This window comes from Montipora capricornis, chromosome 10, assembly GCF_036669925.1.
Source record: "Montipora capricornis isolate CH-2021 chromosome 10, ASM3666992v2, whole genome shotgun sequence".
In the NCBI taxonomy this organism is placed as follows: Eukaryota; Metazoa; Cnidaria; class Anthozoa; order Scleractinia; family Acroporidae; genus Montipora; species Montipora capricornis.
This window is the reverse complement of record NC_090892.1, coordinates 25,573,388-25,583,387: the sequence shown is the minus strand read 5'-3', so window position 1 is coordinate 25,583,387 and position 10,000 is coordinate 25,573,388. Positions and strand designations below refer to the sequence as shown.

Genomic DNA, 10,000 nt, shown 5'->3' with positions numbered 1-10,000 from the left:
ACTTTAAATCTACTCAATATTTTCGAAAACAAAGGAAATGTTGAATCGATGTTCAATGAAACTTAAAAAGTCTAAATTTGATTTAAAACGCTTTAAACAAGCTTCTGACATTTTATACAATTTCAACAACCCAACATTTGGTTCAACAGCGAGTTGAATATATGAGGCCAGCGGCTTCAGTCGCTACGGTTTTTCCCTTAGTAATAGGGAGCTTAAGCACGCGCGTTTTTGAGACGCGAACGGCAACCGGAAGTGAGCTGTTTTCACTTTTAACTTGTCTTTACATAACCACATTTACATTGCTGAGTAACTTTTCCCCATTAGAGATGATTAGTATAAAAATCTGGGGACACCACTGTCCTGGCACGCTAAATGCTCTCTTCCGGTTGCCGTCAACGTCTCAAAAACGCGCGTGCTTAAGCTCCCTAATGTCCATCAGTAGTCATCCTAATCGTGCTTGCAGGACGGGAAGGTGTTAAGTTTCCTATAATGATTTTTAAAAGATATGAAGTTCCATATCTTTGAACTGCGAAATAAAGTGGAATGTACGGTGGCCCACAACTGTCACATCAAAACAGCAAAATCAAATCACTCACAGCAAATTGCAAACTCACAGCAAATTCAAATCACTCACAGCAAATTACAAATCACTCACAACAAATTCAAATCACTCACAGCATTTACAAATCACTTACGGCAAATTACAAATTATTAACATGCTAGGAGTCTTCAGTCACCTCCAGCCAGCGGTGCACGACGTCTTGGAATATTTGTCATCAAACCGTCCATCAAACCTCAAAACGGGCCTAACTGTAATAATCTTTGCAAGTTTCATTTCTACGGTGGCCCACAACTGTCACATCAAAACGAAATGCTCACAGCAAATTCAAATCACTCACAGCAAATTACTAATCACTCACAACAAATTCAGGTCACTCACGGTAATTACAAATCAATCACAGCAAATTACAAATTATTAACATGCTAGGCATCTTCAGTCACCTCCAGCCAACGGTGTAAGACGCCTAAGAATGTTCGTGATACACGAAGCCGCTACCTGCGAAAATTTGCGATATCAAGGTGGCTTACTGTAGTACAGTTTTCCAAAGAAAAAGATCAACATTTTAAAGTATTCGAAATTAAAGCAATAAAAATGTCTCATCTGAAGCCGGTTGGTCACTGCAACTGATGTAAAATGTAGGTTTACTTATCAAATAAATGCAAATCAGGGGAAAATGCTAACTACAGTGAATATCATGAAAAAATTCGTACGCGTACCACGCAACCTGGGAAAAATTGCGCCATCAATTGCGCCATCCAGGGCTCCCACTTGATTTGAAAACAAAAGATTTGTTGGTTTTGACCAAAACCCTATTGTTTATTAGGCAATCATAATTCAGAATTTCAATGTGGAATTTGCACTGGCATTACCCTTTTTGCACTGGTGTTACACCTGAACTGCACTTCTCTTAGCCAATCAGAATCGAATATTTTTTCATGTAGATTATTATTATTATTGTACAAGGCACCACACTATGTCGCCGGGTTGTAAGAGTGTAAGAGTGTAAGTCCGTGGGTGGCAATAAATCACGAATATAAACAAGTCTGTTCGAAGCGTGCTTGAGTTTCAACAAATGAGCCCCAAAATCGGCAAGAAATTATGACGCTGATGAATAATAAAGCAGCTTCTATTTCCAAATCGATGGAATTACTTGGTGATAAATAACCTCGTCAAGGAGAGTGAATACAATGGTCAACCTCAAAAGTAGGACGCGCACAAAGATCGCAAACGCGTGTTTAATTCACACATTTCTCATCAAACTTTATACCACTCGAAAGACCAAAACAAACTAACAAAAACAAAAATCTGGTGTCTTGCCATCATTTTGGCACAGATGTATCCTTTGATTCGTGAGTTGTTTGTAAACACGCAAGGTAACTTCATCGATCACAAGCGGCCGCTAAAATCGATGTCACCTTCCATTTTGCGATTTACTTGTGCAGCCAAAAGTACAATAGAAAAATTGAACGTAGCAAAAATCTTCCAAAATGTTTTTCGCGGTACAAAATTTTTGTTATTGTCATGTCGCAAATTTTTATTCTCTATCGACACCTCCTAAAATCTTCTGCTCTTCCTAAAAACTGTGTATCAATATTTATTCACTTTTGCATCAATATTTGTTTTGCATAAACAGGCTAACAAAATAGTACCGCGCTTACTTCGCATTTTTGAGCGTTAAAATAGAATTTTCGGTCCTATGTTTCTGACAAGTTGTATATTTTGAGGTCTCCCATCCAGATACTAACCCCACCGGACAGAGGAACTTCCATGAAGTTTTGTCATGGAAAGATGTTAGACGCTCAGAGTACACGCTTAAACTTGCGATGAAAAATAAGTTGTATTGGAACTTGAAAATGACCAACATGTCAGCCTTGAAGCCAATGTTTCTCGATTCCCTTTTACTTTCCTTAATCTTTTAACCACCATGGCACTATAATGATATATGGTACCAAAACAATATTGTGTACAATTAGAGCTCCATATTATGAAAAGACAACTTGAATCTCCTGGAAAACAAAACGTAGCTCCATTGACAGTTAATACGGAATAAAGTGCTGTGTCAAGTTACTGCACTACCACAAGTACTCAATGCGTGCCTATGTTTATTATTATTGCTCTCTCAAGTATTCCACTGAAATAACTTTCAGAGTGACTTATGCGCTCCAGGCCTGCTCGTTTAAAGTGGGGTGTGGTGCATGTGAATACTGACTTTTCTGTTTCCATGAAGTTAAAGAAATGGAAAAAGTGATAACAGTGACTGTTAAATCGAGTAACAAACAGTGCGTTGAACTTACTCAGGATTCCGCCTTGCGCAATAGCACCGTATGTATGTCCCAAAATAACCCACCACAAGCTGAGAACACGCACTCCATTGACAGACGTGATAGCACCGGGCGGAACAGAGCAATCCATGATCTTACTGGTGTTACGAGTTATTGAGAAGCACAGTAGAAATCTCACAAGAAAACCTGTAGAAAATTAAAAGTAAAATGAAGTCAAACAGAAGAAAAACAGTAATCAAAGACATGAAATAACTGTGCCAGAGGAATTTTAAGAATCAAGTAAACAGACAACACCGAGAAACTCGATGTTGTTTGTTTTGATGACACAGAATAAACCAATTTTAGCCAAACAAATTGTTGGTCACGAGAGCTTTCAACTCTAAAATACCTCCTTTGAACATAAATTCAGTTTTGACAAGAAGGGAATGCAATCCGTATTCGACAGTGGAAGAACGTTATCAACCACTGAATTGCTATTTTTTTCCACCCTTTGATAGACTAGCTTAGCAGACACGTGTAAAAAAATATGATTTATGCATGGCACTTTGCCCCTTCAGTTCATCTCATTTCGCATCACTGACTTTTTTTACAATGTAATCTATTGTACTCATACAGTCTGAAGTCAGGTTTCCAATACATATGAAAGAAGTTGCACTCAGGTTATAATGAAGAATTCATTTTCAAGAAGTAGGGAAAACACTCGTTTCCCCAACGCTTCTTTGGAAATCTATCGGCTTCCCGCGTGCTTTAAACAGAACAGATGACATGCAAGGGTTCTTTATTTGTTAAATACAAATGATCATCCTAAGATGAAAACAGCAAGGAGATTTGAAGAGCAGGCGATCAAAATAGGAGTATCTCGATGGTGAAAGACGCAAAACGTTTTGCCGAGGAGTATAAAACGGATATTAATCTAGAGTATCCGGAAAGGAACCCTCTATTCGCACAGAGAATGGTTAAAGAGGGCAACATGCACAGATTGTAGACTACTTAAAGAAGTGCAGAGTTGAACAGCTAAAGGAAGCATTTAGAGAAGCAAAGTGGCAAGGGAAGCTGACTTTCAAGCGATGGGACAATGACAATATCAGAGTACAGAATTGTCCTGCATGGCTTAGACTCTGGACGTCATGGCCATTACATACAATAGCTGGAATGACAGAGTTGCACGAGCAGTTACTACTCACGCCAGTTTATCATGGGAAGAAGACTCTAGCAAGCCCACCAATTGACATGTCCTGTAGATTTATCGACAGTAACCCTGAAACGGTCCCCCGGTCCTTATGAGTGCCGGGCCCTGGCCCAGAGTAAGTATTTGTCGGGACATACTTGTAATGCAGCCCAGAAGATCAGTTTTTTTTTTAATTGTCAAAGATTTGGAGGTAATAGACGAAGTTGCACCTTGGTGCTCTCCTGTTCAGCAGCAACCAAAATATGAGAACGAGAATGCGGTTCAAGAATTCTGGGATGTTCCAGTATTCGGAGAAAAGACTGAACTGAAGGCAAATTCTGTAGATGCTCAAATAATCAACCATTACGTGAAAAGGGCTATTATGCTGGAGGTGAGCTGCCCTTGGATTGGAGTTCAAGGAGAAAACTTCCAGGTACAATTACCTACGATGGGAACTTAAACAACAATATCATGGATAAACGGTACAACAATGTAACATTAAAATGGCCGTCCTTGGAGGATGCTCTGAAGAGATGGAGGGTGTAGTAAAGAAACTGACAGCGAAGACAGAAAATGCAGAAAGCAGTTATTTCAAGCACAGTACACATTGCAATTTTAGAACATTTTAAGTCCACATATGAGCATCTCACAAGAAACACATTAATTTTAGGAAACAGGCATTAGGTTATATTTATTTAAATAACTTAATTTTACATCGTCGTTTAAGCGTCTCAAGCAAGACATGTCAATACTAATATATCAATAGACTTAACTGATTAGAGTGTAATGTGAAGTGCTAGGTTTCTACCCCGTATGAACCATGTGAGCGTTAGCCCTACTAATGGAAATGGGCCCACTCAAGGACAGAGAAAAACTCTGACCAGGGTGTGAATATAACACACGACCTTCGGGCTAGATCACTGCTGCTCTACCGACTGAGCTACAAGGTCAGACGGGAGCAGGTCGTGGGAACTGAAGATGTTAAGGTCACGGAAATGAACATGTACAAGTACAATGAAGGATTACGTTTTTGCAAACGTTGGCCGTGTAAGCTCGTGTAGCACGTATATTTGAACAGACTTAACTGATTAGAGTGTAATGTGAAGTGCTAGGTTTCTACCCCATATGAAACATGCGTTAGCCCTACTAATGGAAATGGGCCAACACAAGGACAGAGAAAAACTCTGACTAGGGTGGGAATTGAACCCACGAAATTCGGGTTAGATTCCCATTATATCAAAACTTGGTATAGCCAATTAGTATTGATATATTCTTAGGATATATTAGATTTCTGTAATTATAGGATATAGTATACGTTCACTCTAATAATGTGACTCTGTAGTGAAGCACGAAATGAGACAGAGAACCGAGCATGACGATCTCAGCCACCTTGCCGGATGTGGGCGGAGTAAGATGGCCTTGGTACGTTCACCGTTTTTGGCTATTAACATACAACAATAATAAATTTTTGGACCATCATCAATGCTACAAGTTGCATAAATAGTGGAGACACTTCACCTTCTTGGGGCGTTATTAATTTCCCTATTATCTCTCACACTACAGCCCCCCTCCCCCCCTTATCAGAGTTGCTAGCAAGACAAAAAAATGTTAGAAACTTAAGCAGTCAACATTAAAAGGGGGAGAGGGGAGAGGAAGTGGGAAAGGTTTAAGTTCTAGATACGGCGGGCATTGAAAGCTAGAGAAGATGTTTTTTAATGAAAGTGTCTCAACAATTTTGCAACTTGTTGTAGCATTGCCTGATAAAAGCTTTCTTCAAGTTTTTTTTAGTTTCTATTCATCAATAGAATATATTTTAAGATTTCAGATCTATCTATCATGGCATTTATCGTTTTTAGGTAATTCTTCAGACGATTGGAGCAGTTTGAAACTCATAAACCATATCTTGAGATTAAGGTTTATGCACTAAAGTAGACATTCTAGAATTGATTATTTCTTAATTTCTTAAAGTGCCCCTGTGACCAAAAAATCAATTCATATTTTTCTTTGGATTTCAAAACTATGTTAACAAAACACTAAGTGACCCACGTTTTAAGCCTTGATTTCAAAAAGACACCTCTTTATTTTAACTGTAATTTTCCTATTTAATGGTCCGCCATTACTAACATTATGTTCTTGAGAGAGCTGGATCGAGGAGAAAATGACGTTAAAGGCTCACTAGTTTAAGAATGCAATACGTGTGTACGCCGCAGAATTAATATGCAGTACGGGGGTTTTGGGCTTTCAGACTTTTAAACTCACGCTTTGCATATATAATAAGCTGCGTTCACACGCTGAAATTTTAAGCTAGTGAGCCTCTGACGTCACTTTTCCCTGGATCCAACCGTCTGAGGTCCAATCGGTCAGTTTTGAACGTGAGTAATGGCGGACCGTGAAATCCAAAACTTACACTCAAAGTAAGCGGCCTTTGGATAAAAATCAAAGCTCAAAATTTTGCCAGTCAGGTGTTAAGCAAACACACTTTCAAAATCTGAAGGAAAAAAGGAAATGGTTTTTTTTATCACAGGGGCACTTTAAGTTTTAAGGATTTGATAATAAAAATAGGGAATTTAAACTACTACTACGTAATTAAGATTGTATGAGATATTTTAGCCGTTTGAGGCATTTGACTTATAGATTAAATCAATTAACGCCCTGTGGTTCCTAACTTGTACTGGAACAAACAGATGTTTTAAGAAAACGCATAATAATATTAATAATAACAATGATAACGATGATGATAATCTGTGCAGCTATGAAATAACGGGTTGGTGTCCGGCGGGGAATAGCTGTGCCTCGTGTGAAAAAGTGGCTCTTCAGTCTCGAACAACAACCTTTCTAGAGATGGTGCGTCGACAAAAACATTGGTGGTTGTCGCACCACATCACCATTTTCCTCAATTTGAGAGTAGAGCGATTTTCAATTGAGTGTCGTAAAACAAATACCAAAGTACTTACTTTGAACAATCACAACAAGTGCAAACAGCGCAAAGAACCAATTCAATCCAAATTTGTAATAATTCCATGTAACTTGCTCAAAGCGCGCGAAAAAATCGCAAGTGCAAGTTTTCCTTTTCATTCGTTGATAAACTGGTACAAAATTTTTCAACCAATCACTATGAGTAGCAATTGCAACGGCGTAATTTCTTTCCACAGTAATTTGAAAAGTGCTCTACTGGAAAAAAAGAGTAATCACATCAATTGCAACAGTGTGAATGAGGATCGACTGTCGCCTGTCGAATGGCAGGTGTCCTGTGGGTCAGAGCAGCGCTAGCCTGCGAACAGCAGACGCATTTCCGGTCGTCGCTTCTCTGCCTCCGAAAAATAGCTATTTTTCGGAGCCAGAGAAGCGACGACCGGAAATGCGTCTGCTGTTCGCAGGCTAGAGCAGCGCAGGCCCAGAGGTCATCCCACTCCTGCCAGAACTAAATGGTCCAAGAAGTTGAATGTAACTGCCATAGTGTTATTTGCTGAACAGGCAAGTCAGTGATGAAGGTAAACCCATAAGAGGCTATAGAAAGGGAATGCATATACAGGTAACATCTGGAAGGAAAGACATGGTTTGCAAGTGATGGAACAGCGATTGTTACCCTGGTCCCAGAGGCGGAGACAGAAGTGGCGGCGGCGGCGGCTGGAGGTCGCATTTAGGTCTGGATTGATTGTTCCAATAGTATCAGAAGTGGGATTATTAACAGTTAAATGGGGAGGTGGACAGCAACGAGAAACAAAATACTGAAGAGAGTAGAAGGCTTTGTTGTAACATCTGGGATAATGGAAACAAACATGTAGAGCGATTGAAGGAAAACAGAATGAGCAAAACAGAATGACATACAGTAAGGACAACGACTGGTGACTCAACAGACAAAAACAAATCCTGAACTGAAAGTGCCCAGGGACAGGTGGGGAATAGGGATACTGGTTTAGAATCTTACAGCATTACATTGAAGGATCTAGCAGTGTAAATGTAAAGAATGATAAACAAAAACAAGGTACATAGACAGTATTGCGCAAAAGTCATGCAAACGTAATTCGACGAATTTTGCGAATATTCGCGAATGTTCGACGATAATTAGCGAAATTTCGTTTGGAGCGAATTTTTGACGATATTTCGCGAGTCCTATTGTTTGAGCGATAGCAATATTTCGCGGCAATCCGTGATAGTTCGAGCGAAATTTCGCGGCACTCCGCCATAGTTCCAGCGAAATCTCGTGGCACTTAGCGATATTTCGAGTGAATTTTCGTTTCTATCCAGTGCTTCTTTGCTAGCTGTAAATGAGAGATTTATCTCGTTTCGTTCTATCTCCCTCACCTCACGAACATGACATGTAAACATTACAACTATAACATGTCCCAAGGGAATTTTAAGATGTCTATGTTTACACCTCCAAGTAAAGGTTTCACATTCTGGAAATAAAATAGACCTGTTCATGGTCTGGTTTAGAAAGTAAAAGCAACTATAGAATACAGGGCCATTTTTACAGCCGTACTTCTGCAGTGGCTTGGTTGCTCGTCAGTCAAATTGGTTGTTTACAGGAGTAGTATAAGACGTATCTTTGAGCGGCTCAACGGTTCGGTAGCTCGTCGGTCAAACTGGATTTTTAAAGAACCGTATACAGTAAACTTTTTACAGAGAGCTTAGGCCTGATCACCGAAACAAGCACTTAAGCTTAACCAGTAAACGAGTGCTATATTCGTCACACGAATTTCCTTTGCATTACTTTTGCACAATACTAAAACAGCCATTCCAGTAGATGTAGGGGCGTCGTTGGGTGTGATAACCGAATTTGGAAAGTATGATGATGATGATATTGGGATTGGTAAAAGCATACATCTTATATGAGATAGCAAGAATTTTGAGACTAGATACAGTGCTCGGATGTTGAGCACCCTGGAAGAAGATCCTGTGATACACTTTATTATATGACTAGCTCCGTGAGCAGGCAAGATGAACCAAATCCCGCACTGTGATTGGCTACCTGAGCGGGCAAGATGGAGCTATACTGCCCGCTCGGGATTTCTCGCTTCTTCCCGCAAGATCAAAGACCATTTTTTTGGTGTTTTATCCCATATAATAAATCCTTTATTGACCAAGCTTGTTCGGTCAAGATGGCTGGATATTGGCCTCGTTCTTTTTGTGCGTGTTAAAAAAAAAAAAAGAAAAAAAGAACTTGGCCAATATCAGACATCTTGCCCTCACGCTTGGTCAATAACCCATATGTACCTCTGACAGCAAGATGTTGTTATCAGTATTGCTAGACAAAATACGTTGGGCTGGAGGCACCTGCCATAGACCCTACAAGTCATGAGAACTAAGTTATTGTACCTCTTTCTTGCACACTGGGCTGTACTAGGTGAACGCCAGAAACTGATGCTGATTTGGAAGCAGATACGTTTGAGTGAAGCAATGGAGTAGACTCATTATTTGCATCACCCCAATCCTGTCTTGCTTTAGATGGCAGATAACTTTCATTTCGAACATTTCCCAGTGTAAACCAAAACTTCCACGTCTGTTGGATCAGGCACAAGTCGACCAAGGTTCCAACAAGACATAAATATGCTATGATGCCACAAATAACTCTACGAGATCAAAACAATTATCTTTAGTAACGAATGGTGCCAGGAAAAATATAAGCTCTGTGCCCATTCTTTACACCCTAAATGGGAAACTGTACATGAATTTTGGTTGAAGTTTTATTGCTATGGAACAAGGATGAGATTGAGACCAGAAGAAACTCTCCTCTACTTTTTCTCCTGATATCCGGTGACTACATGTATGTCAGGTACAAAAACAAAGTCATTACATGTAGCACAAATTTCCCAGTATGAAAATGTGTTCCCTCGATCAAAATGTGAGCATTTAATAATGATTCCAAAACTATTTTGCCTTTAGAGCAAAAGTCGTATCTCAAATATTTAGGCGTACCAATTGACTTAAATCTCAACTGGAAATATCATATCAGACACATTACTTCAAAGATAAGCAAAACGATTG

General features: G+C 39.5%; 1 pseudogene; it reads right to left on the bottom strand.

Annotated features, from left to right (window-relative positions):
* LOC138020525 (nose resistant to fluoxetine protein 6-like) overlaps nucleotides 1-10,000 on the bottom strand; it is a 31,622-nt pseudogene that overhangs the window by 21,531 nt on the left and 91 nt on the right.